The sequence below is a fragment of the Neovison vison genome, chromosome 1 (genome assembly GCF_020171115.1).
Source record: "Neovison vison isolate M4711 chromosome 1, ASM_NN_V1, whole genome shotgun sequence".
NCBI lineage: Eukaryota > Metazoa > Chordata > Mammalia > Carnivora > Mustelidae > Neogale > Neogale vison.
Window position 1 is genome coordinate 164,847,042 of NC_058091.1, and position 14,180 is coordinate 164,861,221.

At 42.5% G+C, this 14,180-nt stretch overlaps 2 non-coding genes and 1 pseudogene across 2 annotated transcripts; 2 read left to right on the top strand and 1 right to left on the bottom strand.

Moving 5' to 3' along the window:
* Positions 1-1,388: 1,388 nt before the first annotated feature.
* On the bottom strand, positions 1,389-13,165 carry LOC122916180 (annotated as a pseudogene).
* TRNAL-CAA lies at positions 4,815-4,920 on the top strand. Its single transcript has 2 exons — positions 4,815-4,852; positions 4,875-4,920. It is a non-coding gene; the product is annotated as a tRNA-Leu (tRNA).
* Positions 5,220-5,291, top strand: TRNAE-CUC. The gene has a single exon. It is a non-coding gene; the product is annotated as a tRNA-Glu (tRNA).
* Positions 13,166-14,180: the final 1,015 nt, after the last annotated feature.

Consider the following 14,180-nt stretch of genomic DNA (forward strand, 5'->3'; position numbering starts at 1 on the left):
GAAATGATTATCCAAAAGTTGTAAATAGACAACACAGATAAATAGTGACAAACATTCTCCCTGACTCAGCTTTACTTAGGCTCCTCTTGTCACTGGCCTGACCCCCTGAACTCAGGAAATTTCTAGTAGACACTTCTGTGTAACTGTCAATCTTTCTTGTAGAAACTAAACTCCTAGAAGCTTCTGTGTAGCTGTTAGTCTTAACTTTTAGAAACAAGCTAACAAACTACTAGAACAGAAAAAGAAACATTTGAGGAAAAGCCTGCCCAGATGAATCAGAAAGTGCCAGGAGTGACCAACAGTGACTTCAGCCTCATTATATTGTTAAAATCCCTTTCTGAATATTCATCCCGCACACTAAAAGATCCAGAGTTTCCTCCTTTGCGGAGACACAGCTTTGGAAATTACTCCCTGTCATCTCCTTATTCATACAAATAAAGATGGCCTTGTAAGGCAACTCCACCTGGTGTAATCTCTGTCTGTAACTCACTGGGGAGCAGGCACACTTTGGTCCAATAACTCTTTGAGCCCTTTTTTCAACGAGGCCTCAACCTTGGGTTTCCAAGTTCATCCTTGCACTTTTTTTTTTTTTTAAGGTAAAGTGGTATTTACCCCAAAGATACAGATGTAGTAAAAAGACATCGAAGCCTTCAGTTTAGGTCATAATCCCGGGATCCAGGGATCCAGTCCAGGGATCAGGTCCAGGGATAGGGCCCTGGATCTGGCTCCCTGCTCCTTGCTCTCTCCTCTCTTCTTGGCAGGGAGCCTGCCTCTCCCTCTGCTTCTATCCCCTGCTCATGCTCTCTCTCACGCTCTCTCCCTCTTTCAAACAAATAAGTAAAATCTTAAATAAAATACAAAACCTCTTTCTATAAATAGTAGAATAAGGAACAAATTAGGAGTTGTAGTAAAACAGCACAAGGGGCAGAAGAAATCAGAAAAGCATATCATAGTTTAACTCTTTACTGTAACACCTGAGGTTGTCAAAAAGTAAAACCTCTCAATCTTAGAAACTATGGGTAATCCTTCATCACACATCTCTGTATTTTTACTTCCTATTTTATTTTGTTTTTAATTTATGTTAGTTAACATATAGTTAAGGAGTAGAATTCAGAGATCCATCACTTCCTATTCTTGAGGTTAGATTCTAGAACCTAAAAATATTCAAATTAGTATTATATCTAGTTATCTACTGCCAGAAACATCTTTTGTTATGTTGTCCACAGCAGCTAATGCTACTGAAACCTCTTTGATTAGACTCCAGTCATACCCCCTCAACTGCTTAAAGAGAAACAATATCAAGGCAAAGGTACGGGACCCTAACAGACAAATCCTAGAAGAAGTAATACAGCCACTACCCAAACTGAGATTGAATAATATGCTCATTGTCACACATCTCCAGGCTGTATGCTCACAGAGTACTTTGGGGAAAAAAATCCATTATTTGCTGGGTACTAAAATACTGGGCAGTTTGCTCTTTTACACTATGGCTTTACCCAGCAGTTTTGAAGATGGACCCCAAATCGTTGACAGAACTTTGCTGGAATTGGATCTGGGGCTACAGAGATTCCTCTCCACAGCTGATTGTTCCATGCCTGGTTGTGCCAGGCTTGGGGCCACAGGGTCTGACTATTCCAGGAACAGTTGCTCCAAGACTGGCTTTTCCAGGTCTAATTGCTCCAATGTGGGTTATACCAGGTCTGGCTGCTCCATGTTGGAAGGTTTCCAAAAGCATTTATCAGGAATCCCTGGGAGTAGGCAGATAAGCCTAGGTATTCTCTAGTTGCTTAGCTATTCTGAGTCACACTTTTGCTATTCATTGGCCAGTTGTTTTCCTGCTGCCTCTTACATTTCATTCTCTGGTTCTGGAACCAGGTCTTCACCTGCTTATAGCAAAAGTTAAGAAAGTTAGAAAGTTCTTGCATCTGCTGGAAACAGGTATTTCTGTCTCTGAGATCTGTCACTGAGTACATATAGCTGGATCCGAGAGAATATGGTTCTGGTCTTCTGTTTCTTGCTCTGGACTGTATCTTCCTTCTTCACTGTGCTCTCCTCTATGGAAGTGGGTAGAACTCTACGGAAGTGGGTGGAAGTTTTACTCTAGGGTTGGTGAAAAAAATCAAGGTGTCCTGAATAGGCAGATCCATGGAGGAGGAAAGAGGAGAGAGACGGTCTCCATCTGGGTGTCACTGTAGATGAAATTTGCAAGGATGCATAATTTTCTTCAGGCCCATAAGTCTCAGGCATTGAAGAGTCCCTAGAATTGGGTGGTTCAGGATAAGGTGGGCACTGGGACTGAGCTGTATCCACACTTATTGCAAGGCCATTGTGATGCAAAAGGTAGCTGCCAAATTGTCCAGACTGGGTAGGGAACTGCCCAGTAGTTTCCTAGGGCCACAGAGCCTTAGTTTGCCCAGAGCTATGGAGTCTAACTTTAATTCCTAATAATAATAATAAATGGGTACTTTCAATAATCCTGATAGTTCATCCAGAATCCTTTCCCCTTGATATCTAATTGCTCTCCATATCTAATCATATACCTCATCTCCCACCATCCTCCAGGTGGTATCTCATGACTGGCCTGCCTTTAGCAGAAATCCTGTTATCAAGAATCTCCTTACTCTCTCTTCTCAATCATTTTTCATCCACTGACTCTCATCCCTCTCCTTGACTACTAATTCTGGCTTGTCCTTGCTATATTTAGAATTGAGCCCAGTTCTATATGAGATTTCATATTTCCTACTACAGCAGTTTCTGAATAAAATCTGTTATTACTACTTAACTACCGTCCAGCTCTTGTCCTCTTGCATGCTAGGTGTCGTAAGAGTGGAGTACTTAGCCTTGTGTAGCAGACCTTTTGGGGATTAACTGATTCCATGGGCACCTTTGATTAACTTGGCTATTTTATAATTTTGCAGGTATAGAGGTTAACTTGAAGAAAAGTGATAGCAATACAAAACGGTTTCTGTTTGAGAGCAAGGCCAGAGATTCCTACTTAAGCAATACAAATAAAATTTGTCAAGAGATATCTCTGAATTCTCTCCGGTAAAAAACAAACAAACAAAAACAAAAACAACAACAAAACCCAAAAAACCCAAACCCAAGTAGAAATCACAACTTTAAGCACCATAGTTTATTACTGATCCTTGGGATCTTAACCTCCCTTCCATCTGTTAGCAATCTTTTTTCAACATTCCTTTGATTGACTCATTATTTAAAAAAAAAAATCTTCAAAGTTCCCTTCGAATTGGTCTTAGCACCATTTGTGTCCCTCATTAATAAACTGAATAAAATCTTGTCATGTGTGGATCACATATTGCATGAGAGTCATGTGTTTTACTTCTCAAAATTATTTTTGCAAATGTCACGTCAGCAGGCCTTACTGATCATCCCAGTCTAAAGATAGACTTGCTATTTCACTGCCTTACTTTTGTTCCCACATCCCGTGTATTCATTGTGCAGATTGTTTCCCTCACTAGCAGTCAGTTTTCTGGGGCGGGGGTTTTCTGAGTTTGCTCACTGCTGTATTTTCAGTTGTCTCAATACTCAATGAATGAATGAACCAGTGAGGGTCTGGAGCAGAGGAGCTAGGCCTTCCCACTGGTTGCGAAAACACACTAGCTGTTTTTGCACTCTTTCGTTAACCGTCCCCCTAAATTATTTTCCGGCTAGGCCTGACTTTTGGACTTCCATGTCTGTCTTTGCACTGTCCAGTCTTAGCAAGATTCCTGCTGGATCAGGTTAGCCAGAATCTCCCATCCTTGATATCTGATCATCCTGGATATCTAATGGGGGTTCCTCATCCTCGACCACCCCGCAAGGTGGTATCTTACCACCCTGTCTGGCCGTTTAAGATAGAATTCCCCCCCTTACCTTTGATGATGTTATCTCTTACTAATTTTCCATCCACTGACCGCCCCCCCCCCCAAAATCTGGCTCCTTAGCTACAAAACTTCAAAATTTCACTTTTCTTTGTTGTCTTCCGAATGGAGTCCAATCTCTCCCCCAACCCCCAATGCAAGACCCCACTGCAGTGGTCCCTACACCTACACCGCCCTTAAACAGTCTTCTTTATTGTACTTCAACAAGTGTCGCGAATGAATATTTTTTTAATAGTTAGCATAATCGTTTTCTTTAGCACTGTTTCTCCGTTATCTCCAACCACGAGTGTGCGACTTAGCAAAGGAGAGGCGGATCTTGAAGGACGGCTGGGCAGGGACAGGAAGGCAGAAACAGAATCACAGTGAAAACTCGCCACTTGCTCTGTGGAGAGTATATTTTCACGTGTTCTCCCTGGATTAACTGGCCGGGATTTCACCAGCGAGCGCCAGCGACAAGCGGCGGAGCCAGGCGTCTGGACACAGCAAGTAGCCGCGCCCTGCAGGAGCCGGTATTTCTCCTTGCCTTTGCCGCTGCACGGCTGCGCCTGCCCTGGGTCCGACGCCTTCGCAGGGTCCGACGCCTGCGCAGTGGTCGCCAACCCTTTCAGTTTTTCCAGGGGATTGGGTCCGACGCCTGCGCAGTGATCACCAACCCTTTTGGTTTTTCCAAGAGGTTTGAGTCCGACGCCTGCGCAGTGGTCCCCAGCCCGTTTAGTTTTCCAAGGGTTTTGCGCTTGCCTCTATTTTAAAGGCTAGTTCGAGTCCCTGCGCGGGAGACAAAGGTTGGACGGTTCCGGGTGCATCACAGACCCCGCACTCTTCGGAATTCTAGGCGAGCTGCAAGCGGAAGAGCGAGAGTCAGCCCGCGCGGCGGGGGCGGGGCGGCTACCCGCACAGGAAGCGGGTTCGGCACAGCCAATCTTCGCTCTGGGTGTCAGGATGGCCGAGTGGTCTAAGGCGCCAGACTCAAGGTGCTCACCTTCCCTGCGGGTGTTCTGGTCTCTGAATAGAGGCGTGGGTTCGAATCCCACTTCTGACACATACCTTTTTTCCCTTCCCCTAAAGGACCCCAAAATCATCCAGTGGCTGCTGACGCTTTTTTCTTTTTTTTTTTTTTTCTTCTCATAGAGGGCAGCCATTCTCAGAATATAATGCCGCCGCAGCCCTCCGTTACCTGCCTTTCCAGATCTGCGGGGCGGAGGGACTGCTACTAGGAGGAGGAGGAGGAGAAGGAGGAGGTTCAGGCACCTAAAATTTAGCCAATCGTGTTCATGCCCCCAATTTGTGTCATATACTATATATTTAGTCTAGCTTAACAAAGAAAGGACAATCAGATCTTCCCTGGTGGTCTAGTGGTTAGGATTCGGCGCTCTCACCGCCGCGGCCCGGGTTCGATTCCCGGTCAGGGAATAGGTCTTCCTCTTTCTTCTTCCCCTTTTCTTTTTACTACAAAACTTCTAACTATATCGGGTAACTTTTACTTTTGGGAAAAAGTAACGATCAGAGGACGGTACTATGGTTAGTGAGCGCTGGCTGTGTGTCTGGCATTGTCGTATACCCCGACGCAGGCAGCACCAAATGATGCGAAAAGATATCCCTGGGGTTAAGAAGTCTCTCCAGGTGTCCAAAAGACATTTAGAACGGGACCTGTCACCTAGAGGGGCTTCTCAGGGGGGTCTTAGCTTCTCACAAGGACTCAGACAGGTGTTGCTGGAAAGCAGTCTGGTCATTCTCCCCCATACAACATCTACCTTTTTATTCTGAAGATATGTTGAATAGTTAAAATACTGATAAAATACACAAACAAACAACCGTGTTCTCGCTACCTAGATACGACCATTTGTTAATATTTTTGCTGAATTTCTCTCTCTTTCTTTTACTTGCATCCCCAGCTTGGCACTCATGTGAAAATTGCAAACATCATTAAGCTATTCAACATTAACTTATCATCATGTGCCAATTCATATTCAAATTTCTCCCAATTGTTCCCAAAATATCTTTTGTATCTTCCCCCATCTTCAAAACCAATTGGAAGGGACCCAAACATATATAAAAACAAAGGAAAAAGAAATTTGAAAGGACAAAATTCTAAATTTAACTTACTTTTTGAATGATTTTCTATAAGTGGTACGATTATGAAAAGTCTTAATTTTCTTTGTTGTAATGTTATGCATATGCTAATTTTTCTACCATGGGTATATAAAATTTATTAGCAGATGAATCACTTTATTTGAAAAACTGCTCACATTTTACACAAAAATCAGCTCAAAATGAATTACATATTTAAATATTACATATAAAACTATAAAAATTTTGGGAGAAAATCGTCAGGACTTAGGGCTTAATGAAGAGCTCTTAGATAACAACAAAGGTATAATCCATAAAAGAAAACATCATTAAATCAGACCTTGTAAAAATTAAAAATTTATTCTAAAGAAGACCTCATTAAGAGGATGATAAGACAAGGTATAGATAGAAAAAATATTTGTAAACCACATATCTGATAAAGGACTCATATGTAGGATACACAGAGAACTCTCAAAACAGTGGTAAAAAAGTAAAACAATCCAATTTTTAAAAATGAGCCAAAGACATGAAAAGGCATTAATATATATTTTATTGAAGTACAAATTAAAATCATAATGAGATACCACCACTCCCTTTGCAGAATGGCTAAAATAAAAAGTAGTGATAACACCAAATAGTAGTGAGAATGAAGAAAAACTGGATCACTTATTCATTGTTAGAAGGTAAATGGTACTGCCACTCTGGAAGGAGTCTGGCAATTTTTTACAATATTAAACATGTATTTACATTACAACTCAACAATTACATTCTTAGGCATTTATCTCAGGATTGATAGAGAAACAGAAGTGAAAAACTTACGTTCACAAAAAAACCTTTACACAAATATTCATAGCATATTTATTTGTAACAACTAAAACCAGGAACAGCTGAAATGCCAGTCAGTGGGTGAATGGTTAAACAAACTGTAGAATAGGATTCCATAGACTAACACCATAGAATACCATAGAATGCTACTTAGCAAAAACAACACATAGAATTATTGATATAGGAAACAGCTTGGATAGAGAGCTCAGGTAATTATGCAGAGCGAAAGACACAGTCTCAATCTCAGAAGGTCAAGTACTTTTATAACGTTGTGGGTAGTAGAGAGTTAGGGCCTCCCTGCCCAGATAAGTGCTGGGAGGAGAGAACTTCGGAGGAAGAGATGAGACACTGACTCACGATCTTTAGGGTTATTAGGAAGACAGCTTCCCATTTCTCCATCTCTGCTGACTCAGTCTGACCTCAGAAGCCCTTTTCTGAAGCACTTAATGGACTGGTTAAAATAGGAAAGACAGGAAAATTACTCATCTGTCTGAATGGTGGGCTGGAAACTGACTTGAAGGAGGCTTTGTCATCTTCCCTGGACCTACTCTTTTCCTTCCCTCATTCCTTCATTCCTAGTTAAAGACTGATTGAGGAAATCATCAAAAAAGTGCCAGGCTCTGTGTTCCCTTAAATGTCTGTTGGAACAAGGGACAATTGAATGAAGAAAGGAGAGAAGAAGGAAAGAAAAGAGACTGGGAGGAAGGGAAAAGGAAGGAAACGGACAGGGAAGGAGGAAGGAGAGGGAGGGAGGGTAAAAATGGCCAAATGGGGGCACCTGGGTGGCTCAGTGGGTTAAGCCGCTGCCTTCGGCTCAGGTCATGATCTCAGGGTCCTGGAATCGAGTCCCGCATCGGGCTCTCTGCTCAGCAGGGAGCTTGCTTCCCTCTCTCTCTCTCTCTCTGCCTGCCTCTCCATCTACTTGTGATTTCTCTCTGTCAAGTAAATAGGTAAAATCTTTTTAAAAAAATGGCCAAATGGACATGCAGAGTCAATTAAAGAATAGACACGTAATAGTGTTTATTAAGTCACTGAAAAGAATAAGAAAAAGCCCCTACCTTCAAGACCACCTTATTTGCATGAGTAAACAGCTGTACTGAAAAACAGCTCAACTACTCAATCCATCCTTCATTCAAATATCTTCATTTAGTTACTCTGAAATCTGCCTGAATACCTGCAGAGCACAGGGACTCTTCCAGAAGGAGGTTGCACTGCAGTTGCTCCATCTCTGACCAGGCTTCTAGTGCCCCCCTGGAATTCCCAGAACAGTAGGAACTCAGCAGGCAAGGTCCTCCTTCCCCCTCTCAAGGCTCCTTCCTCAGGCCTAGGCACCAGAGTACCTCTGATTCTCCATCAGCAGCTTGGTTTGGGTGGATGTGGGTGGAGAGAAGAGGGTGTGGTGGGTGATTACATGGATCTCTGGGGTGAGCAGGGGTAGCGTTATGGGCTTGGTGTGGACGTAAGTCTACATTACTAGAGGTAATTATCATGTATTTTGTGTTGAATAGAGAGATGGTGGGTAGACGCAGCCACCTGTCTCTGTGAGGGTATGTATGTGCATCTCTGGAACCATCTCTGGAGGTGAATATATTGGTTTATGTCTAATAGCCTATGCCTTTCTTTAATCTCTCAGTCGGAATATGGGTAATGCAACATACACTGTATATGGGTACTGCAACATTCCCAACATACATCTGCTGTGTGTACCCAGAGCTCCAGAAATCATCCCCTAGTCCACAGAGAACTATAGGCAAAGGAGGAGAGTCTCTCACCCACTGCCCCTCTCTTTTATCATATAACATGCAGGTATATTATATTTAAAATTGATACACAAAGATAAAAAGGTGAAAACTACATAATTTGTTTATTGTCTCTTGGACACAATTATTTATTTATCTTTAAAGATTTTATTTATTTGTTTGAAAGAAAAAGAATGCACAAGTAGAGGGAGCAGCAGGCAGAGGGAGAAACAGGCTCCTTGCTGAGCGGGGAGCCGGTGGTGAGGCTCAGTTTCCAAGCCTGGAGGATCATGACCTGAGCTGAAGGCGGATGCTTACCTACGGAGCCACCCAGGCGACCCCAAACAATGACACTCACAAAACATTGCAACAATACTGTTCAGTTTTGAAATCAATCTGAAGGGTCATGATGTACCAGTTATTTTATTTTATTAATTTAATTAATTATTTAATTTGTCTCATCCAGAAACACTCTCACAGACACACTCATAATGTTTTTTTTTAAAATTGAGATATAATTGACATATAACATTGTATTAGTTTCAGCTGTGCAAAATAATGATTTGATATATGTATACATTGCAAAATGATCAGCACAATAAATCTAATTCACATCCAGCACCTCACAGAGTTACATTTTTTTCTTGTGATAAGAACTTTTAAGATCTACTCTTTAGTAACTTTCAAATATACTCTTGTATATTGTATTACATTATTAAAAATAGTCACCATGCTATATAGTAAATCCCCATGACTTATTTATTTATTTATTTAAATTTTACTTAGTTAACATATGGTGCAATATTGGTTTCTGCAGTAGAATTTAGTGATTCATCACTTATGTACAACACTCCCTGCTCATAACAAGTGGCCTCCTCAGTATTCATCACCCACTTAGCCCATCCCCTATGCACCTCCCTCCATCAACCTTTATTTGTTCTCTATAGCTACAAGTCTCTTATGATTTGTTTCCCCCTCTCCTTTTCCCCCTTTCCCTTATGTTTATGTGTATTATTTCTTAAATTTCACATGTGAATGACATCACATACGGGTGACATCATATGGTATTTGCCTTTCTCTGCCTGACTTATTTGGCTTAGCATAATACTCTCTACCTCCATCCATGTCGTTGCAAATGGCAAAAGACTTATTTATTTTATAACTGGAAGTTTCTACCTCTTAACCGTCTTCATTTCACCCACCCCCACCTCCCACCTCATTTAAACTTAACTGCCTCCAAAGGCCCCATCTCCAAACACCATCACTTTGTGAATCAGGGCTTCCACATATACATTTGGGAAAGATGGATGACATTCAGTGTATAACACCTTTCACCCCTCTAGTGCTCCTTGAAGGTAAGTGCATTGCCCCTTCTGTGTGTTGGGAGCCTCATGGGGGCAGAACTTGCAGGCTTAGCTGCCAGGGTGGGGTGGTGCTGGGGGGTAAAAGAGGGGAGAGGAGGGGCAGAGTCCCAGCTCACAGCTGTGTAGGGAACAAGCGAATTGAATCACTCTGGCCACAGCGTCCCCAGGGTAGAAGAGTCTCATGGTTGAGACTTCTTCTGAGCCAAGTCTGTACTTTGATAACTGTAGTTTATTTAACAGGACAGCACTATTGCCTCGAAAGAAACAGTGTGCCATGTAGGAAAGCAAGACTCAAAGACACTAAGTAACTTGAAAGATCACACCACATATCCAGAAATGGTAGAAACAGCAGAGCCTGGCTCCTGGTCACTCTGTGTCTTCTGACTCCCCTCAGCAGTGGAGTGGGTGAGGGAAGAGATGCCCCCCCGGGGCCCATGGTGCAGAGGCAGCCTGAGTGCTCAGGGAGCAACATAATTCCATCGGTCAAGCATGCATGGGGTCCCTAAATGTCCTGTACATTTTTTGCCCCTGCTAGAAATCCCTTTAATGGGCATCAGACTAATCTTTCCAAAGTTGGGCAGACAAAAGCACAGTACTGTTTGCATTGAAGCTTTTGGAAACTAACTCTTCAGGGTGAGTCAAGGAGTTTCTGGGATTTCCTTGGCTCTGCAAGAAGGGGGTGAAGGACAGAGGACCTGGAGAGGTGGAGAGCTGGGATACTAACATGTTTACTGATGAGGCAACATCAGCAGAAGCTCCCAAACCCTGACAATTCCAGCTGCTGTGTGATCCTTGACTGGATCCTTCTGTAGCTTCACTGATTTCTTGTTTGGCCAGTGCTGCTTATCTTCAGGCCTCAGAGGCCATTTTGTTACCAGGTGTCTTCCTAGGTGGCACTCAGGGCTTGTGAGGGCCCTCCCTACCTCCCTGCCCCCTTCTTCCTCCCTCCCTGTATGTTAAATAACTAAAATTTAAATAAAACTTTTAATTTTATTTATATATGTTTATTTATTATTATTTTATTTTTAAATTTTAAAAAGTGCAAAAAATTAAAACTTTTAAAAGAGAGATATTAGCTCATACCTGTCAGAATGGCTAAAATCAACAACACAAGAAACAAGAGGTGTTAGATAGGATATGGGGCAACAGGAACCCTCTTGCAGTGTTTGTGGAATGCAAACTGGTGCACAGCCACTGTGTAAACAATATGGAGTTTCTTCAATTAGTTAAAAAATAGAGCTACAATTGTGCAACAATTGCACTACATTTGGAGAATAATATAGGACAGATTTATCATCTTGGAAAGGATTTAAGGAGGAAAATCAGGTATTTACCCTGCCTTTCTTGTGTGGTTTTAAACAATGGGTAAACAAAAAGGAAAGAGGGAGAAACGGTCTTCATAAAAGTACTCTCACTAAAAAGAAAAAAAGAATAGTTTTCAGAAAATCATATTTTTAGTCTCCAATAAAACAGTGGATTTAATGGATTTAAGCACTGAGCATCAACAGCTGCTAATATCATAAAAGACAAATTAGGCATGAGGAGCCTGATGAAGGAACACAACAGTATCCTCCATACTCCTGCCAACTTGCAACCAAACTTGCATCTGATTGAACCTCTGAACCAGTCTGCAGGAAACTCTGAGGACAGAGAAGCAAGCGGAACAGCACAATGAATCCACAAACAGCAACATCCACACTGGGAGAAACTGCAGGTCCAATGACAGGGACCTTTTAACAGATAAAGGAAAGAAGAGGTGGAGGAGGAACTTACAAATTAAAAGAGACTTAAGACATTTTGAATTCTGAAAAGCGTGAAGGATGGGACTTAATCATCATGTCCAGGCAAGTTCTTTGGGTGATATAAAGCTATAAAGAAACGCAGAGATGGGAGTGAAGATGGCAGAGGGTTAGTCTCCTCCTTGAATACAGCTAGATAGTCATCAAATTATTCTGAACCCCTGAGCAGTCAGTCAGAGGTCTGATGGAAGAAAACTGCAAGTTTACAAGTGAAAAACTGACCACCGTTTGGAAGGTAGGAGGTGCAGGGACTTGCATTTGGGGAGATGGAGCTGTGGATAGGGTGGCAGGGAGGGAGCCTTCTTGCAGAGGGTATACTAAGTACTACTGCAAGCAGCTGAGTGCAAAATCTGAACTTTCAAAAGTCTGCTACAGTGGGGGATGGGCCTGACCTACAGGTGCTCAGGTGGTGAAGCAGGGCAGAATCTCAGGGGACAGTGGGGTCTGAGGATCCCCTGGGTCACAGGAAGAATTGGTGATGCCCAGGTGCTGGATGGTTCCCAGGTGTGGGAGCCTGGTGGTGGAGATGCTGGCTTTCTGCTCTATGTGGCCATAAACTGGGAACTGCTTTGTGGTCCTGTGACCGCTTTCCTAGGATGGCCCAGCAAACAGCAGAGAGCTGGTGAGACACCCTTCCTGGGAGGAACCGCATGGGTCCAGGCCTGGAGGGAGTCCCAGGCCTTGGAGGTTTGAAACTCGGTCGCAAACCTGAGACAAAAAAAATGCTCAGACACAGGCAGGGTAAGCACAGGATTCTGACGAAAACCCGCAAGACCAGAGCGACTGAGTGTTTTTCTGTGAAGGCTCACTGTGGAGTAGGGGAGACTGCATTTTCAGCTCAGGGACTGGACAGCAAGGCACTGCCATATTCTTGGTGCCCATCAGTGCTGAAAACCTTCAGGGAGCAAAACACCACCACCCAGTGGAGACAGGAGCTACACGCCCCAAGCTGGGCCTCCTTGTGCTCTGGAGGTATGTTTCTTTTTTTTTTTTTTTTTTCCAAAGATTTTTTATTTATTTATCTGACAGAGAGAGATCACAAGTAGGCAGAGAGAGAGAGAAGGAAGCAGGCCCCCTGCTGAGCAGAGAGCCCAATGCGGGACTCAATCCCGAGACCCTGAGTCATGACCTGAGTCGAAGGCAGCAGCTTAACCCACTGAGCCACCCAGGCGCCCTGGAGGTGTATTTCCACCAGGGCAAGTCCACCAGAGATTCGGGACAGCAAGCCCCTCCCCACAAAGCGGGAGGAACTACTCCCTCCCACTGAGTGTACTGATCATAAAGGGCCACCCAGCTTTAGCTCTAGGGGAAAATACTATTTAGCCTCCTTTGTACTTTTTAAATTTTTATTTATTTTTATTTTTGTATTACTTAAATTTTAGGTAGTTAACATACAGTGCATTATTGGTTTTGGGAATAGAAGCCAGTGATTCATCACTTACATATAACACCCGGCACTCATCATAACCAGTGCCCTCCTTAATCCCCATTACCCATCTCTCCCATCCCGTACCCACCTTCCCCTGACGACTTTGTTCTCTATAGTTAAGAGTCTCATGATTTGTTTCCCTCTCTTTTTCTCCCTCTCCCATATGTTCAACAATTTGTTTCTTAAATTCCACACAGGAATAAAATCATGTGGGGTTTGTCTTTGTCTGACTGACTTTGTTTCACTTAGTATCACACACTCTAGCTCCACCCATGTCATTGCAAATGGCAACATTTCATTCTTTTTGATGGCCAAGTAATATTCCATTGCATACACACACACACAAAAATAAATAAAAATAAGAATATATATTTTTCTATATCTGATATCTATACATACATATCTATACATACCACATCTTCCTTATGCTTTCTCCATATATATAATAGATATAATAATAGATATGAATGTATCTATTCACATCTGCTGCCCATTACTTATTTGAATTATTCTGTTTTTGGGGTATTGACAGTGATAAGTTATTGCTAGATTTTGAAAATTAGCCATTTACCAGAAATGTCATTTGTAAATATGTTCTCCCATCGTGAAGTTTACCTTTTAGTTTTCTTGATTGTTTCCTTTGCTGTAAACTTTTTTTTATAGATGAAATCTCAATAATTCATTAAAAAATTTTTTTTAATTCAATTACCCGGGGCACCTGGGTGGTTCAGGCAGACTTCGGCTGGGGTCATGATCCCAGGGTCCTGGGGACTGAGCCCTGCGTCGGGCTCTCTGCTCAGCAGGAGGTCTGCTTCCTCCTCCTCTTCTCTCTCTCTCTCTCTCTCTCTCTCTGCCTACCTTTCTGCCTACTAGTGATCTCTGTCTGTCAAATAAATAAGTAAAATATTTTAAAAAATAAATAATTTCAATTACCCGACATACTATACATCATTACTTTCAGATGTAGTGTTCAATAATTTATCAGTTGCATGGAACATCATGTACCCTGTCAATGCCCATCACCCAATTATCCCATTCCTGCACCCGCCTCTCCTCCAGCAACCCTCAGTTTGTTT